Source organism: Silene latifolia, chromosome X, assembly GCF_048544455.1.
Source record: "Silene latifolia isolate original U9 population chromosome X, ASM4854445v1, whole genome shotgun sequence".
NCBI lineage: Eukaryota > Viridiplantae > Streptophyta > Magnoliopsida > Caryophyllales > Caryophyllaceae > Silene > Silene latifolia.
Genome location: NC_133537.1, coordinates 331,920,832 through 331,938,989, shown reverse-complemented (window position 1 = coordinate 331,938,989; position 18,158 = coordinate 331,920,832). Strand labels below are relative to the sequence as shown.

The window sequence follows — 18,158 nt, the reverse complement described above, 5'->3', positions numbered from 1 at the left end:
ACACTTAAATGATGTTCCGTTCTAAGTGTAGAGGACCTGAAACTCCGCGTTCTTTTCTTACCTATTCCATGTCTGGCAATAAAAACCTTTCTATACCCCGGTTTAGTACGAGAATATCTCAAAAGATTCTAGGACAAATCCAGACCGTCTCCCTCATTGGTGATCCATAACGGAAGGCAAGCCCATTCCCCACAATAAACAACCTGTTTACAAAAAAAAGACCAACCCATTTCGCATCAAAAGGTGCTAGTATGACCCAAATCCATGGTAGCAAACAAAATCCAAGACGGTACGAGCCATGATCAAAGACAAAAGCTCAATCAAGAGAAATGACCAAAATCAATATCCAAGGAAAAAGAGTCAAAAGAACAAGGCTCAATCCAACAATGTCAATATCCAAAGTCAAAGTTATCTTCCAAAAAAAAAAAAAAGACCTCAATCAAAAAATTAGAGCAAGAAGCCGAGATATATTCTAGACCAAGAATCTGAGTCTGAATCAAGAACAAGGCCGAAATGAAGCGCTGAAAAAGAATTCAAATATCAAATGCCAAGTTAACAACCGAACCTGAAGTAGAAGATGCCAATGGTCAGCTAGCACCCTCACTTAGCCTTTCACACATCGTACACCATAAGTCCTTCTCGAGACCATTACAGGGAGATAGTTAGGAATTTTGAGAATCCTCTCAAGCTCGTCAAATATACCCATACTTTAGGGCCAAGACATGGAAACTTGATCCCACATCAATTAACCTAACTTTATGTGTTCAGGCTACATCAAGCCAAGAGACTCCATTTCCAAGCCACATTACAAGCCATAATCTCATATAGCCTTCACTCCACAAAATCAAGTTCCAGAGATTTGCTCATCAAAGCCTCTTATTTCCAAGCTCCACATTCCAAACATCCAATCCAGTTTCACCTTGACCCATACACGGAGTCTTCAAATACTTTGCTACCTAGGACGGGACATACCCATATCATCCTTAGGGTCCACTTTTAGGTGTGCTCACATGACAAGGAATTTTTTTACAAAATTAGTTATACCTCTTTGGTCTATGATCAGAGGGAGTTATCTCAAATCAATTCTTCGAGTCATCAAAGGAAAATACTCTCCTGACCCATGCACTTTAAGGTCCTAACAGCATAGCTTAGGCACACACTTGAACTACGAGCGTGGCTTGATTTCACCTCTTCAGGTGGATGCGTAGGCAGTCCTTTCTTACACAAGAAAGATACAACCACAACACCCAAACAAAATTAACCAAATCCCAGAACTACGATCTTGTTTGATTTCACTTCACGTGAATACGTAGGCAATCCTTAAGGACACAACCATCCCAAATTTCAACCTCAATTATCAACTTTCAACCTCAATTATCAACTTTCCACCTCAATTATTAACCATCCCAATTTTCAACCTTCCAACCTCAATTTCCGTTTACACCTCTATACTAGAGGGCTCCTTATTGTCGCCCAGAATCCTTTTTTACCAAATTCCAGAGTCATCTTCTCATCTTGGGGGCTTCTCTTCCGAGATGCCACCCTTCCTTTATTCCTCTCTTATTTTAAGTCAAGTTAGTACTCGGTCCGGACAATGAAAAAGGTCTTAGATCGATTCTCCAAGTTATCATGCCTCAAGAGGGATCTCTTTTACAGCAAACGGTGGCGAAAGATGTCCAAGTAGACAGCTGATATGTGCCTCATGCCTTGCCTTTATATGCCTTCATCATTCTTGCAATTATTCTACCTTTGGAACTGATACGCAACACTTGGCTAGGGGTTGCGCATACTTAAGCAAAGTCTGTCAAAGTTATCCCTCTGTCACGTCAAACCTAAGTTAGTGTCGCATCAGTCCAAGCTAAGTCTATATTTCACGTCCGTATAAGGTCTTTGTCATGTCAAGTCCTATGTCTAAAGCCCATTGAATATGCATAACGCATTACAAATGACAAATTTCTTTAAACAAGTTTTAAACAACTTTTATAAGGAAACAACTTTTGCAAAACCTATGTGTTTCCTCATTCGAGGTCCATGTGATAATTGCTTACGTGCATATATTAGATTGCATTCTTGTGTGGCTACTAACCATGCGGTAAGTATCGGAAAAGATTTATCAAGACATTCGCTTGCAACAACGAGCGAATATTCTCTGACAGTGTTTTCGACACACCTTAGTTATATTCCCCCAAATGAGTTTCCCGACAGCCAATTGTCCCTCTCAACACGTGGAGTTCAGCCTCAATCTCGAGTTTTGCCGAAGTTTGTTTGAAGACCGACCCAAGCAGATTTCTCCCAACGAGAGTTCCGGACAGCCAATTGTTCCTCTCAACACGTGGAGTTCAACCTAAATCTCGAGTTTTGCCGAAGTTTGTTTGAATACCGACCCAAGCAGATTTCTCCCAGCGAGAGTTTCGGACAGCCAATCGTCCCTCTCAACACGTGGAGTTCAGCACCAACCTCAAGTCTTACCGAAGTTTGTTTGAAAACCGACCCGAGCAGATTTCCCCAGCAGTTCCTGCCGACGTCCTACTGCCCTTCGATATCACGTTTTGCCTTTCCTTGGAGTCTCAAGGAATCTCAGGTATGGTCTCTTCTAAGAAGATCCAAATAGACTTCCAAATAGACTTAAGCATTTCAACTAGTGCAAAACCCTATGCCACCAATCAAGCTTCGATATCTAACAATTCACTTGGAATTTATTTCGGATTTTCATGGCTCTAAGCCTTGTATTGAGTTGTGACTTAAACACTCTCATGTAAGTCATATGTTGATTACTTTCCAGAAGTAATCAACTTGAATCAAACAATTTCTTTGTAAGTTGCAAGCTCTATACTTTCTAAAAGTAACACGAATTCATCATCTTCAACAAGTGACGAGTTCAACCTCCTAGGTTTTGAAGAAACAACGTCATGTAGGCAAGAAAAATAGATTCTTGCGACATAAATTTTTTGACACAATTCCTTTGTGGCTCTTGAATATTTTCTCCCACTCTGTCTTCTAGAAATAAACTTGTATTCTTGAAAGACAGCTTCACGAGCCACAAACTCGTTGTACTCGTGATTATAGTAAGGAAAAATGAGCATTTGTTTCTTGTGAAAACTTACAAACATGGTACCCTACCATTTCATATCTCATATGATTCGTTTTAGATTTAGTGGAAAAATAATTTAGACAAAATGATAAAATCCCCAAATGGATCAAGTAACTCAAAGTAACTTGATTGAAGTCCAAACCATATCGAATAGCGTTTGATTTCTTTATCCAACCACAAATTATCCCATAATGCGTGCTAAGAGAGATTAATTTGTGATACTATATCACATTTCCTTTGGCTTATATCAAAGTCTTCACTTTGATAATCACATCACGATTAAATCGTGATTCTTTGAACTCTTTGAACTTCTTCAAAGATTTCTCTTTTACCTTATGAAGTGAACACATTAGCGTCAACTTAAATCGTTGGTAAAAGAAAATGATCAACCTATTTTGGATCAATGATTTACAACCTCGATCTCCTTTTCAACCAAAAGGCACGAGACATCTTGCTTTGAATACAAGATACACATATACCATAAGATTAACAATCTAAAGGTTCCAAGAGTACTCGATAACTCTTTGCGTTCATCATTCCAGAATTTAAGGTTTAATCTTGGGTTACCAATTTGAGTCTTGCATCATCTACATGATGTATCATTCTAGTTTGGTTTAAAATATATTCACCTTGATAATGGGCTAGCCATACATCAAATCGTGGTGTATAGGGTCACAAAAGTGAAACCTCTTTGTATCTTAACAAGTTTATATTCTTATTTAGAGTTTATGCACTTAATAGTCACAATTAAGTACAACTTTAAATCTAAAAACTAGATTGAGTACACAATGACTCTATCTCTCAACATCATTGTTGCTAGTCGTCATATTCTAATCATCCTATGTATCAAATATAATGATGAAAACCTCCACTGGTTTCTAATAGTGACTAAGTAGTACTAGCAAAATTTATGTTAATCAACTAAACATTTAAAGAAGAAGGTCCCATTAGATGTCCCACAACTAACTTGTTGATTCTTCAATAATTTGGGGTAGTTTCCTTTCTAGTGTCCAACAATTAAGACAATGGAAACTTTATCGGTCGGGATTGATTGGTTTATTATCGTTATTCTCAATAACTTTACTTTTAACATTACCTTGTATCAATTCCATTCTATTTTTACTTCTTTAAACTTCACCCTTTTCTTAACGGTTTAAGAGAATGCTCCCACTCATTTCAATGAATCTTTGCTAAGAGAAGCAAAATTGAAATTCATGAAGACTTCTCTTCATTCGTTTGTTTAGTCTTAAAACTTCCATTGAAGTGGTTGCGGTATTTTGGTCGATTACGATTTCCAACAAATCTAGTCACCAAAATGATTTAACATTTCAAAGTACCTAACTCTATTAAGCATATGAGAAACAATTCATTGTAAATAGATATGTTAGTCAAAAATCAAAAACCCTTTTGATCACGAATAACTTTTATCTATACTCTTCATAACAGATCCTTCCAATGGATAACACGAGGTTTTAGAAGAAAAACATATTTGTCTTTAGTTACGATGTTTTAATGGAGATTTGAACTAAAATCGAAATGATATCGTATATAAATTGAGGTAAAAAATAGAACAATGCGAACGATGCGACAACGGAATGATGAAAACTAACATTTATCGTTATAATAATACTTGTAAATAATTTAACAAGATATGAGCATTTATATAGTGACCTCTACCCAACTATAATAAATGATTCCAAGATCCAAATTCATATTAACTTGGGCATCGGTAAAGCCGAATACAACCCTTATCAATATAACTCGGTGGATTAACTCTTTAATCGATTCTACTTTTAGAACTCTTGGTCGATAAAATTACATTAATATTTATCTTTAGCCCGAAACACATCCGCAAATCCGTCGAGAATACTTTCGTTGAGTTCAACCCAAATTTCGAATAAATGTGTCCATGATCCAAATTTACATCAACTTGGGCATCGGTAAAGCCGAATACAACCCTTATCTTTATAAATTCGGTGGTTAGACATTTATCACCCACTTCCCCTACGTAGCAAGGTTTGTACCCCGGTAAGGCCGAGCGCATTCCCTCACGAAATAGGTTTTCATGGTTTCTAGTTTTTGGTAAGGCTAAGTCTCAATTGTTTATTTTAGCGAGAGGTCATGTCAATTTATTATCTATCACGTTTTAAGTGAACTAAAGCGGTGAACTACGATAATTCTAATTGACACGGTCGATTAACTCGATTTAAAATACATGTTTAGTTATGGCGATTTAGCGATGCATGCAACATATAAATAAAATGCAAAGCATAAAAATAAAATCCTAGTATGGTCTTCCTAAAATAGTAAATCTAATAAACTATTACAAATTCGGAAACCAACTCTTTTGGTCCCTTGAACTTCGGTCTTGGCACACATCTCGAGGTAACACTTTCTTTGTCGGACCGCCTTCTCGAATGACACCGTCTTCAAGGAACTCCGGAATAAATTACAAAATGAATTACATAATTTCCTATTATACATTTGTAATAAAATAAAAATAAATCTATTAAATTACAAAACGGTGATACGAGATCACAATAATTACAACCGAATCGATATTCCCATACATTTCGGGTAATACCAATTAAAACTAAGGCCATACTAAGTAAAATTAAATAATTCAAAAATTACATAAAATTAAAATATGACAATCATAAATAAAATGCAGCATTATAATATGTATGAGCATGCCAAATTTTATGCTAAATCGCCTTTAAGAGCCAATATCGTATATTAATCGGTTTTTACGGATTTGCGTGATTTAACTTATTAAAATCACAATAATTACATAAATTCATATTTATGTACAAGTTAATTACCCTAACCATCTTAGGACTCAAAATTAGTAACATTTGACAATAATTAAACTTGATTTCTTAATATTGTTCATAAATGGACCTAAAATACAAAAAAAGCTATAAACTTCAAATTAAGTTATAAAAATATCAAATAAATTCAAAATTTGAAATTTAAACTCATGAACATTCTGGAAAAATACCATGACACTAATAATGTTCAAAACTTAGGTTAAAAATTTCGAAAATTTATCGTGAAAAACAATGTTGCGGTTTATCGATTTTAACAATTATGACCGTAAAAATATGAGAAAAATAGTTTTATTAAATTTTCACTTTTAAATCTGGAATATATGATAAAATGCAACATGTTACGTTTTTTACTTTAGTCATGAAGTATGTTTTAGCATTATTACTAATTATAGTCACTATTTATGTGATTTTTCATCAAAAATTCATAAATCATGCATAAAGACTTCATTATAGCCAAATATTTTACAAACATCTTGTAAAATTGCATGTGACAACATACTAAATTTCCATGACCAGATTCGAAATATAACTCATATTAACCTATTTACCCATTTAAATACGATTTTAACTTGAAAAATCCATATTTCGTGCAATACAACTCATTTTATTATGAAAATTTACAGACCATCAGTAGATAATATATGTGAAAACATATCCAAAAACCACTGAAAAATTCAAAGTTTAGCTAATTTTCGTCCAAAAATGACATTTTTATCATAAAAATCACATTTTAATGCCAATATTATATAAAATGAACAATAAAATCCATAAATAAACCAAAATGTCCTAAAAATCACTTAGGACCAGAAACTTTTAACATGCAAGGTTATTTTTAGGTTTATCTTCATAAAACCAAATTAATTAGTTTTGTATGTTAATCATATAACTCGGAAAAACTATAAACCGATTTGCATGCAAACAACCTAAGGCTCTGATACCACTTGTTAGAAATATTAATCTCATTAATTTACATATTCATATATGTTCAAATTTATTTAGTCATAAAATAAATGTTAGATCTTATGCATGCAAAACTAGAATAAGAGTAAGAAAAATGGTTTCATACCATATGAATATTTCGGCCAAATATGGGCACAAAAGTGGTCTCCTTCCACTACTTATTCTTGAGCTAATAACACAATGGATGATCCTCCAAGTATTCAAAGTAGAATACCTCCAATAAGTAGCACTCAAGACTATCCCATAATACCCATATAATTATTAACTAGATAATTATATAAGTTACCTTAAAAATAATCTAATATGTAAGATTATTACTACACTAGTAATATGTAATTTTTATTAGATTTTAAGAACAAATTTTATATATAAACATCTTTATATTATTTTAGAGAGAAGATGGAACTTATTCTTACTTGAAGAATAAGTGAGCTGTGGAATGAGAATAATAGAGAAAAAATCTCATCTATTTTTTCTCTCAAAACCGATGGGAATGAGGGAGTTTAATAATATATATATATATATATATTTTTTTTTTGCTTTTTGTCTTCACAAGACAATTTTGCTTTTTGCTTTTTGTCTTCACAAGACAAATTGTGTAAGCCTTTGTCCATAGTCATGTCACTATCAAGCATTTTAGACAAATGAATAAGACAAAGACTTCTCACACTACCCTCAATATTTCGGTCAAGATGTATAACATGGAGTCCATTTTAAGTTTGTAATTTTGTCAATTGTATAACATGTGACATGTGACATCTCATATGTCATATGTAATTTAAATGCACATTTAACTAATTAAATGTCATTTTTATAATAGCTAAATCACATTTAACAAATTGACTAGTAATTCTAAATTACTTTTACATAAAATGGTCATTTTAATATAATTCACAACATCTTGTAATTATAACTAACTTATCATTCTCATCTCGCGTGTTTCATGACACCGATTTATTTTAGTAATATAACTTCTTAAATTACTAAATAAAATCTTATTTAATCATATTTTAATAAGATGTCATTTTCTCACTTGTTCAATTTTAAGGAATTAATTAATCTGTATCGACATATAATTAATTAACCTTTTTTCAATTAAGGGAATCGTCCTTTAGGTGTGACCTCAAGGGATCAACTGACCACCACCGCCAAACGACAGTAATGTCAAACCCTAGTTAGCCAATCATTACCGATTAATGTTGGTCAGTTGACTATATAATTGAATCATCCCTTACGTATTCTTAAAATGAGATTTAAACATGTGATCATCATGATCGACAATTGTGATCGCATTATTGTCGGGGACACTCCAACAGTAAGAATGACCACTTCGCAAATTGATTAAGTTAATAGTCTCATGTGGATTCTTCTCAGATTGAGACGACAAATGACCCGGTTTCCTCGTGGACTGATTAGCGGCGAGTTGAGCAACTTGAGTTTCAAGTGACTTAATGGATGCTTCTTTTTGTTGATCACTTAGTTACAGCTGCTTAGTCAATGATTGAATCACCGACTTTAACTCACCCAATTCGCTTACCCCACTAGAAGATAAAGCTCCTTGGTGCGGTCGAGTAAAAGAAGGAGGCTTTTGAAAGCCTTGTTGAGCCTTGTGAGGAGGGACATAGGGTTGTTGCTGATGCGGTGGTGGAGTAGGATTAAGAACATTCTGACTTGTCCATCTCAAATTGGGATGGACTACCCCTTGATTATTATAATAGGAACCTCCTCCTTGCCTATATTGCTGAAAGGTAAGGACTTGTTCTTTCTCTATCAGACAGTCTATAGCAGTGTGACCGTCATTGCTCCCACATCTTTCACAAGTGACAGCTTCCTGTCTAGTCAATAGATGAACCGTCTGTTGATCACCAGCAGTTTGCAGGAGCATTTATGGCTTCAAGCTGAGCCACAACCGCTTTATCGACCGAGTGTACGGTCTGAATGTCGTCCCTTGGGTTCCCATATTCAGCACAATGGGTCGCCATCTCCTCAATAATGCCCCATCCCTTATCATCATTCAATATTCTTTTGGAATCTCACATTTGATGAGGCGTCAAGTATAGCTCTGTGGTCATCGTACAACCCATTGTAGAACTGGTTGCACAAAAACCACTGATCAAAACAATGTTGAGGAAGAGACCTCACCAAATTCTTGAACCGGCACCAAGCTTCATAGAAATTCTCATCAGGTGCCTGCTTGAAACTAGTAATCTTTCCCCTCAGCTGATTAGTGCGTTGTGGAGGAAAGTACCTTTTGTAAAAGGCAAGAGCAAGACTCTCCCAGTCTGTAATACCAGCGGCAGTCCGGTCAAGATCAGTTAACCACTACCGGGCTGCGTCAGTCAGAGAAAAAGGAAATAGCACTTCCTTTATCTTGTCTTGGGTTACTCCATTAGTAGCGGGAATATTAGAGCAGTAGTCAGTAAAAACCTCCATATGCTTTCGCGGATCTTCACCCGCTGCACCTCGAAACGAATTTCTTTCCACCAAATTTATATAGGGCGGACGGATATCGAATGAGTTACCATCCTCTGTTGCAAGATTGAAACCTTTAGGAATCGAGGATGATGTGGGCTCAGAGTGACTTGTAATGTTAGGCATCTTTACTGGCTTGTTAGCAGAAATGAGATTGTCTTCTTCACAAGACGGGTCTTCTGCGAATAAGAAGTGTTGTAGCTCGGGCTCGAAAGTACGCAAGTCTTCCTTTCGAATCTCTCTTTGCAGACGGAGTCTATGCCAAAATAGTCTTTCTAGCTCAGGATCAGCTGGAACTAATTCCGACCTGTTCGACCTGGGCATACACAACATTGAAAGAGATAAATGAGAACTGTCTCAAGGAATAAAAATTCACTGAGACGGATAAAATAAATGAAACAAAAACAGATAGGGCTATTGCCTCCCCGGCAACGGCGCCAAAATTTGATATTGTCGTTTGTGTACCAAAAATAAACCTAATTAAAACTAACAAATGAGCTAGTGATAAGCAGGGTCGATCTCCACAGGGAGGCAAGATATCTGTTAAAGGTCTGTCTATTAGGTCACAAAGTGGGGGTTTGATTTTGATTTCTAAACTACCAAAAGATTAAAGGGAAGAGAAATTAAGCAAGAGCAATAAAAGTGAGAAAATGTAATAAAGATGATCAAATAGAGAAAGTATGCCAGGATTTCGGTTCACCATGGTAATCTATCTATCAACTCAGTTGCAAATAGCCTAGACAATCTACTGTGAGAGAGATAAGAGAAAGGTCCTTCCGGTCCACTTTCTATCCTAGAACTCCACTAACTTAACTTCTGTCCTTGTCAGGGTAGTCTACTGTTCATAGCAGGTCTATATAATCCAATCTTCCGATCTAGGAGTAAAATTAACCAAATTAAGGTAACTTAGAAGCGTGCACTCAACTAAGTTGATATTACAGTTAAATTGCTATGGGGACAGATTCTCACAAGTAAACCGTCTAGTCTAGTCGCTACATCGTCACAATCCTACCATGTATTCCCTAATCCCGACATTAAAGGAATTAGCTACTCATACTACTAAAGGTGTCAACAATAATAATGATGATTGTACTAATCAAGGGCATGATGAAATAATAACAATTATGCATAAACTGATTAGAGCAGAAATAATAAAGAGCAAAAGCAAGGATTAGAGTAAACAAATAATAAGATTAAGATTAAGAAAGAAAGGATGATTACAATCAAAAGCAATCCGGCGTAAAGATCAATCCACTAACAAAGTACGAGATTCAGAGATGAAGCAGTAGGTTTAGGAGCGAAAGTAGAAGAGTCTGTAAAAGTTATCCTAACGACCTAATTAACGTTTACTTAAATAGGAAAATAAAGACTTAACAAAAATAAAACTAACACGGGTCACTAAAGCCCACGTAAGACTGAAAATCTCTCGATCGAGTGAATTCAGACCACTCGATCGAGGTCTTCTCCAGCTTTTCCTCTCGATCGAGCAAATAAGCCTCTCGATCGAGGAACTCTCAATATCAGCATTTCGATCGAGTAAGTAGAAGTACTCGATCGACCTCTCGTGTCAGCCAAACCACTCGATCGAACCATAAACCTTCTCGATCGAATGCATTTCCTCCAAGTCAACCTCTAAGTCGTCTTTGACCACTTCCTAGACCATCCTTCACGCATTCCAATACATAATTGTCGCTCTAACAGTTCCGTCATCTCATTATGCATGCTAAATAGGACGAATAGGGTACGGTCTCACCACTTTCAGGTTCATTTTTGCAAATTAGACAAAACAAACCAAAGTAGCCAATTCGGGGCATATTGCAATACATAACGGTACAAAAATGCATAGAAATACGTGCAATAAGAGACTAAAAAGACTATATAAATTGCACGTATCACGTAAAATCCCAACGTTTGACCATGGCCAAACGTAGAATTCCTTGGTTTGACCACGACCAAACCTAAAATCACGTTGTTTGACCGTGGCCAAACCAAATTTTCCTTTGATGACCACGGCCAAACGTGAGAAACCCACATTCCAGACCACGGACTAACGGCAAATCCCACCGTTTGCCATGGTTTATGCCCCAAATCGACCCAAATCCAATTTAACAACAACAAAAATCGACTCAAAATCTAATCTATTTCGCAAACAACATCAACCGAAGTATAAACAATAATAACATTTACATCATAGGAACTAATTAACATGAAATTTACAAGAAAAACTAACCTATTTCAAAACTAATTCAATTAATTTTAATAAAACCTAACACATAAACTAATTTACTAACTAATTCAATTACAAAATAAAATTAAAGTCATATAATCAATTAACAACAATAATAAGGGAAGGGGAAGGGAAACAAACAAGCAATTAAAAACAATAATTTAGCTAACTTTAACAAGAAAAATTTAAAAAATTGAGACTTACTTGTTATGGTTGGTGATGGAAGTAGTGGCTGTCGTGGTGGTGAAAGCAATGGACGGCAGGTGGCGGCAGCGGCCGGCAGGCAGCGTGTGGTGTGGTGGTGTGGAGTGGTGGTGGTGGTGGTTAATTGGTGGATTGGTGATTTATTGTTTGGGTTTTTTGAATTAGAGAGGATTGTTAGTTTGTTAGTGAGTGAGTAGGGGTAGTCGACGTCTTTTGCAATGAAAACGTCGTCGATATTTACTAAAACGTCGTCGATATTTACGAATCGGGAAAAAAAATCTGTGTCATTTGCAAGTTCAATCTAAGCCCAAAGTTTTACTTCTAAACGAGCGAGATGTAATGAGTAATCTTTTTAATTTTAAAATAAGTGAAAATTGTAAATTGGGGTATTAGTTAAGGTAATTATTAGTTTAGTTAGTAAATGAGTCGGGAAATAAGTAAAAACAAGAACGAGAGCAAAATACAGTGTGAGTCACCGTTCTATTTCGCTACCTAGGACGATCGAGTCATTACTTGTTACTCTCTTTTATTCTAAATAACTGTCACATTTGTCATTTCCGTATCTATTCACATAACTGTCTCATTTGCCATATTCCTTAATTTTCGCGACATTGTCTAAATGGGACACTTATTCGAAATAGGAGGAGTATATAACAACGGCGTATCTAGTTTAATTAATAGGCGTATAAGATAATACAAGTATTTAATACGATTATGCAAGGAATATTACACCAAGTTCCAATAGTACATACTCCGTAGTGTACAATCCTCCATGCGCATACGTGTCAGTTGATTAGGTATTATGCAATTTTAACCCTTGGATTTAGAGGCGTATAGACACAAGGACTAGGGTTTATCCGTAGGTCACTTGTCTATATAAGTCACTGTCACTGTAGCATGCATTGGTCAGTCATATCCATATCACAAACAGTAAAAAGTGAGTATTATTTTTTATTATTTATTCAATAAGCTTCCCTCCTCTTTCTTCTCATCTCGTTATTATTTTAATTTCTCTCTATGGTTTCACCATCCTTTACTTTTCTGTTTTCTTTACAAAATTCTTGAGAAAAACAAACATTTGAGCTATATTTCCTTGGTTCTTCCTTTTTGGAAGAAAATTTGAAGAGGGTTCTCATATATAGTTGTTTGTTTATTACTTAATTCAATTTTTTTTGTTTTTTTATGTTTAATATAATGAGAAAAATGTTTGCTACAACTCTCCTCTATACTCCATGAGGAGATACTTGCTCATTTTTCATACATTTTACCATCTTTTTCTTTCCTGTTTTCTTCACAAAATTCTCTGAGAAAAACAAACATTTGAGCTATATTTCCTTGGTTCTTCGTTTTTGGAAGAAAATTTGAAGAGGATTCTCATATATAGTTGTTTGTTTAATTTTTTTGTTTTTTTTTTATGTTTAATATAATGAGAAAAATGTTTGCTACAACTCTCCTCTATACTCCATGAGGAGATACTTGCTCATTTTTCATACATTTTACCATCCTTTTCTTTCCTGTTTTCTTCACAAAATTCTCTGAGAAAAACAAACATTTGAGCTATATTTCCTTGGTTCTTCCTTTTTGGAAGAAAATTTGAAGAGGATTCTCATATATAGTTGTTTGTTTAATTTTTTTTGTTTTTTTTATGTTTAATATAATGAGAAAAATGTTTGCTACAACTCTCCTCTATACTCCATGAGGAGATACTTGCTCATTTTTCATACATTTTACCATCCTTTTCTTTCCTGTTTTCTTCACAAAATTCTCTGAGAAAAACAACATTTGAGCTATATTTCCTTGGTTCTTCCTTTTTGGAAGAAAATTTGAAGAGGATTCTCATAGTTGTTTGTTTATTACTTAATTTCAATTTTTTTTTTCAATTTTTTTATGTCCAATATAATGAAAAAAATGTTAGCTACAACTCTCCTCTATACTCCCTAAGGGACGAAATGGTTTGAGGAGTGAGTTAGCTCATTTTTTGACGGTTTCACCATCTTTATTTTTTTTCTTCTGTTTTCTTTACAAAATTTCATGAGAAAAGCAACATTTGAGCTATACTTCTTTGGTTCTTCCATTTTGGAAGAAAATTTGAAGAGATTCTCATAGATGTTTGTTTATTAGTTAGTTTCAAATTTTTTTTATATTTTTTTTTATGTTTAATATAATGAAAAAAAATGTCTGCTCTCTTCTCCCTGAATTGTTTTCATGAATATGTTCATATATATAACTAATGGGTGTTTATTTTTAATGTTCATATATATGATGAAAACAATGTTCATGATTTAATGGGTGTTTATTTTTAATGTTCATATATATAACTAAATACGAAGAAATATGCTTGTCGTTTTCTTCATGTTTTTCATTTATTTATGATTTTCATTGTAAATTTTAGCTTAAAAATCTCTGAAACTTATTTATTATTGAACACACCTGCAGACCATGGCTGCCAATGTCGATCCCATATCCATTAATGGTTGTACGGTAACAAGAGAAGGCGATTTTATAGTTGTGAGGTACGGCCCCCTACAAGAAGGCAATGAAAATGAGAGAAATTTCATTGTGAAACAAATTCACCCCAAAAATTTCAACCGACACGAAGTGCTTTTTGAGTATTTTACCACCACCATTCGACGCCACACTGCCACTTATCTTCAGCTACCTTTGGGCAACCCGCCTCCGGAAGATATTTGGCTGGGAAATGTTCGTTTTTGGTCGGCTCAAAAACAAAAAAATTACACCTTTCGCTGTGTTCGAATCAGAAACAATTATTACTTTAGGAGAGGCTGGAATAGGTTTACTACTGATCATAGGGTTGTTCAGGGTGATGTCATTCGGTTTTTTGCTTGCGTTAAACCTGGTGGCGCCTTTAACATGATCCAGCATGATCCGGCTGAAGCAAGACCAGTCCCTATGCCTTAGATTTTCAAGATCATCTTAATATGCAGTTTGTTTTCTTTTCATGTTCAGTTCGTATTTTAACATGCATTTTAATATGAATTTCAGTTGTATTTCCTTTTCGTTGTTTTTTTTTTTTTTTTTTTTCTGATGAAATCCGTTGTATTTCGTTTTCGTTTTTGTCTTTTAATCCAAGTATTTTACTAGTGCAATAAAGCCCTTTCGTTATTAATTTGTCTGTTTTTTTTTTTTTTTTTGTTTTTTTTTTTTGTTTGTATCCTGTTCTTAATTTAGAATTTAAAGTAACAACAACCCACCAACTTCCATTCTTCCATTCTTTGTTTCTTAACTATGAGGCTGCTGTTTGTTTAGGAAAATGCTAATCGTGCTCTTAATTTTTTTTTAGCGGTTATACCCATAGTTAGATGCTAACCACAGCTAACTTTACGAATGTGCTTGACCCCCGATAATTCGGTTGGCCAAGAATGTTGTTTCAAAAAATTGTACCGAAGGTTGAACAAAAGCATCAACCTGTGATGTAATATTTATATATGCTTAGAGGAAAAATGCAGCATACAGAAAATGATGCGTCGATCGTGTTTCTAGTCGAGTATGGCTCTTGGTCGGGTGGCGTTCTCAAATGACATGGCGACTTCGTTTCTAGGGGCATGATCGACGGCTTCATTTAATCGTTTTAGACACTAGGCTTTGTCCCGAATAGCATGATGACTTCGCTTTAAACGAGGTGATGGCTCCGTAGTTTTAGACCGAGTACCTGCACAAATGAAACAAAAAAAGGTCATTGTCGCTGAAAGTTTCTCGTTGGAGCCGGCCCATCTCATCAGTGCGCGCGGTAGCATCTTTGGCTCGTCTCTTCAGTTCGTAACATCTGTGGCTTGTTTCATCGAAACGGTGGCATCGCTGGTTGGTCGCTTCGTCTCGTGACATCACTGGCTTTTATCTTCGGCGTCGTCGCATCTTCGGCTCGGCTCTACACAAATTGAGGCTTGCAATCGAAACTATTGCCGATCCTAGTTTCAACGACGATGGGTTTGGGATGGTTTGGGCCAATAAAAATGGGTTTGGATTAACGGTTACAAACGCTAGTAAAGTTACTGCTTTCGTACTGCTGAAGCCTTCTGATATGATCAAGTTTCGAATTTACAAGCCAATGGTTGGGACGTTGGTTCCTTTGCAGTTCATTTCTCAGGGTTTTCCCTATTATGCTGATGGTGATGATGATACTGTGTGCATTTAGCCATTTATCATGTTCATGGATCAAATGAACTTCACTTTGATTTTGGTAGGTTGGTCTTCTGTTAATTTTATGTGATCTGTTAGTGTTTTCTTTGCTCGAAATGTTTTTACATATGGTTCTTTATCATGTTCATGGATCAAATGAACTTTACTTCGATTCTTGTTTAATGCTTTTATACCGACTCAGCATGTTCTTCGATTCATGATTATCATTTTGTGATTTGGGTTCGAGCTAGGTCTTGGTCGGGTCTGATTTCTGAGGTCTACTTGAATAAGACCCTTGTTTTGTTCTTGAGAACTTCTTGCTTGTTTTTTCATTTTCTTTAATCTGTTTTTAAGCAGGAACTATTCACCGAACTGGGATTTGGGCTGAATTTGTCGTAATTCCTCCAGTTAATTTGTTCAACCCAGCCACGTTCCTATTTAGGGACTATTTTACCACTTAATGACATGAGGGAGATGATTGACCATGCGCGTTGTAGGAACAAGCTCTTTGTGCCACGTTGGAAGTCAAAAGTCAAAATATTGACCCGTCAAATGAAATGTAAAATAAACTAATATTTTTAATTTGGACGAAATTTAATTAAATTAGTCCATTTTAATTAATTTTCCCGAAACTGATTCATTAAAGTGGCAAAACACGACAAATGGGTCACATCCACCTAAATGGGACAAATCAACTTTCAAGTCTAAGCCCATTAAAAACCTAAAGTTTGAGTGTGCATTTCTCTATAAACAGAGAGTTCATGTTCATTTCTAAGGGATGGAAAAAAAAGGAGAAAACAAAAGACCTAGAGAGCTCTCAAATCTTGCAGTCAAAGGCGAAGAAAACAACACCCCATCAAAGGAGAATTAAAGTCATCAAGACCCTCCTTTAACATCGTCATCCAAGTTACGTGGAGATCGAATCAACGGATCAAATTAGAGATTGTACTCGAAACATTTAAATCTAATAAATTTATTTTGTTACCATCTTTATATTTGTCATTTATTTTACAGATTGCAAATTTGTGTATACCTTAATATTTATATTTGCTTACGAAAATTCTTGACGTTTGGTCCCCGTAAAGTTGTAATATCTCTACTGCATGTAATACAGAGTAGTATATTTTTAAAAGCTAAAGCGGACACTTGCAAATCACACAAAGTCGTGAATAAAGAGTTTCATGCAAAACAGAATACAAAATAATTCAACAACTAATGAATATGAAAAAATAGAGTATTTCTAGGAAAAAAAAAAAAAAAAACAGAATACCAAATTGTTTTTAAATCGGTTTAATTACCCTTGAAATGATTCCAAATGAGGATGAATATCATCATATTGCTGGAGAAAACCAAAAAGGAGGACAATAAGAGGATTTTGAGTTGTTTCCATCGTATATTGACCCAATTGACTTGTCAATCAAATTGAAAACACCTGAATCGTGGCCTCCAACTTTGTCTCGATTGAGATGGTAATTGTGCCTATCATCGTCACTAAAATATATGCAATTGCTTCTACGACCTCCGTCCGAGGCGAAGAATGCACATTGTCTCATTTCCGCCCACAAACAACGCAACATTTCCTATCTCGCTCACCTCCTCCCCATTTGTTGCAAGAGAACTACACCGATACACCTTGAAAATCTCGGTCTTGTAATTATGATTACTGTCTAAATAATTATTTCCAAACAACTTTCGTTTATACCTCACAATAATAAACATATCATTGGGTGATTGAGCAAGATAAGCGTGAGCTATTATGCCTTCCTGTTTGGTAAATCGTAATAATCATCTATATAATGTCCATGCAAGTATTCCTTGAATTCTTGAGGTCGCTTAGAATTGTGAATATCGTAGGTGAACAACTCTCCGACGCGTCCAAAAAGACCAGGGATTTCATTTTGTTACATATATAACGTCCATAAACGCAGAAGGGCTATCGTGGCAATTGATTTGCATCCATGAAGCGTCTCCAGTCTCGCCATCGCTACAAGAAGATAGCTATGTTGTATTGCCACCACTAGCCATGGCACATTGTCGTTCTGCTCATCTCGTGGCACTTGGAGCACGACAACTTTAAATAAAAACATCTTGCGAATGGTTTTATCTCTAGCACGGTCCCAATGGTGCCAGAATGTGGTTTGAGAAGGAAGAGGTAATTGGGCTTTTGTAAGTGGGTTAAACAAGTGCATCCGGCGGTTAAGGCCCAAGATCACAATCCAACCATAACGCGAACCCC

General features: G+C 35.4%; 1 long non-coding RNA gene and 1 other non-coding gene across 2 annotated transcripts; both read left to right on the top strand.

The window, feature by feature from the left end:
* The first annotated feature begins 8,998 nt into the window (after positions 1-8,998).
* On the top strand, positions 8,999-9,104 carry LOC141625262 (small nucleolar RNA R71). Its single transcript, XR_012535052.1, has one exon. It is a non-coding gene; the product is annotated as a small nucleolar RNA R71 (small nucleolar RNA).
* A 3,584-nt stretch (positions 9,105-12,688) lies between these two features.
* On the top strand, positions 12,689-14,896 carry LOC141622231 (uncharacterized). Its single transcript, XR_012532906.1, has 2 exons — positions 12,689-12,722; positions 14,222-14,896. It is a non-coding gene; the product is annotated as an uncharacterized LOC141622231 (long non-coding RNA).
* The last annotated feature ends 3,262 nt before the right edge of the window (positions 14,897-18,158 follow it).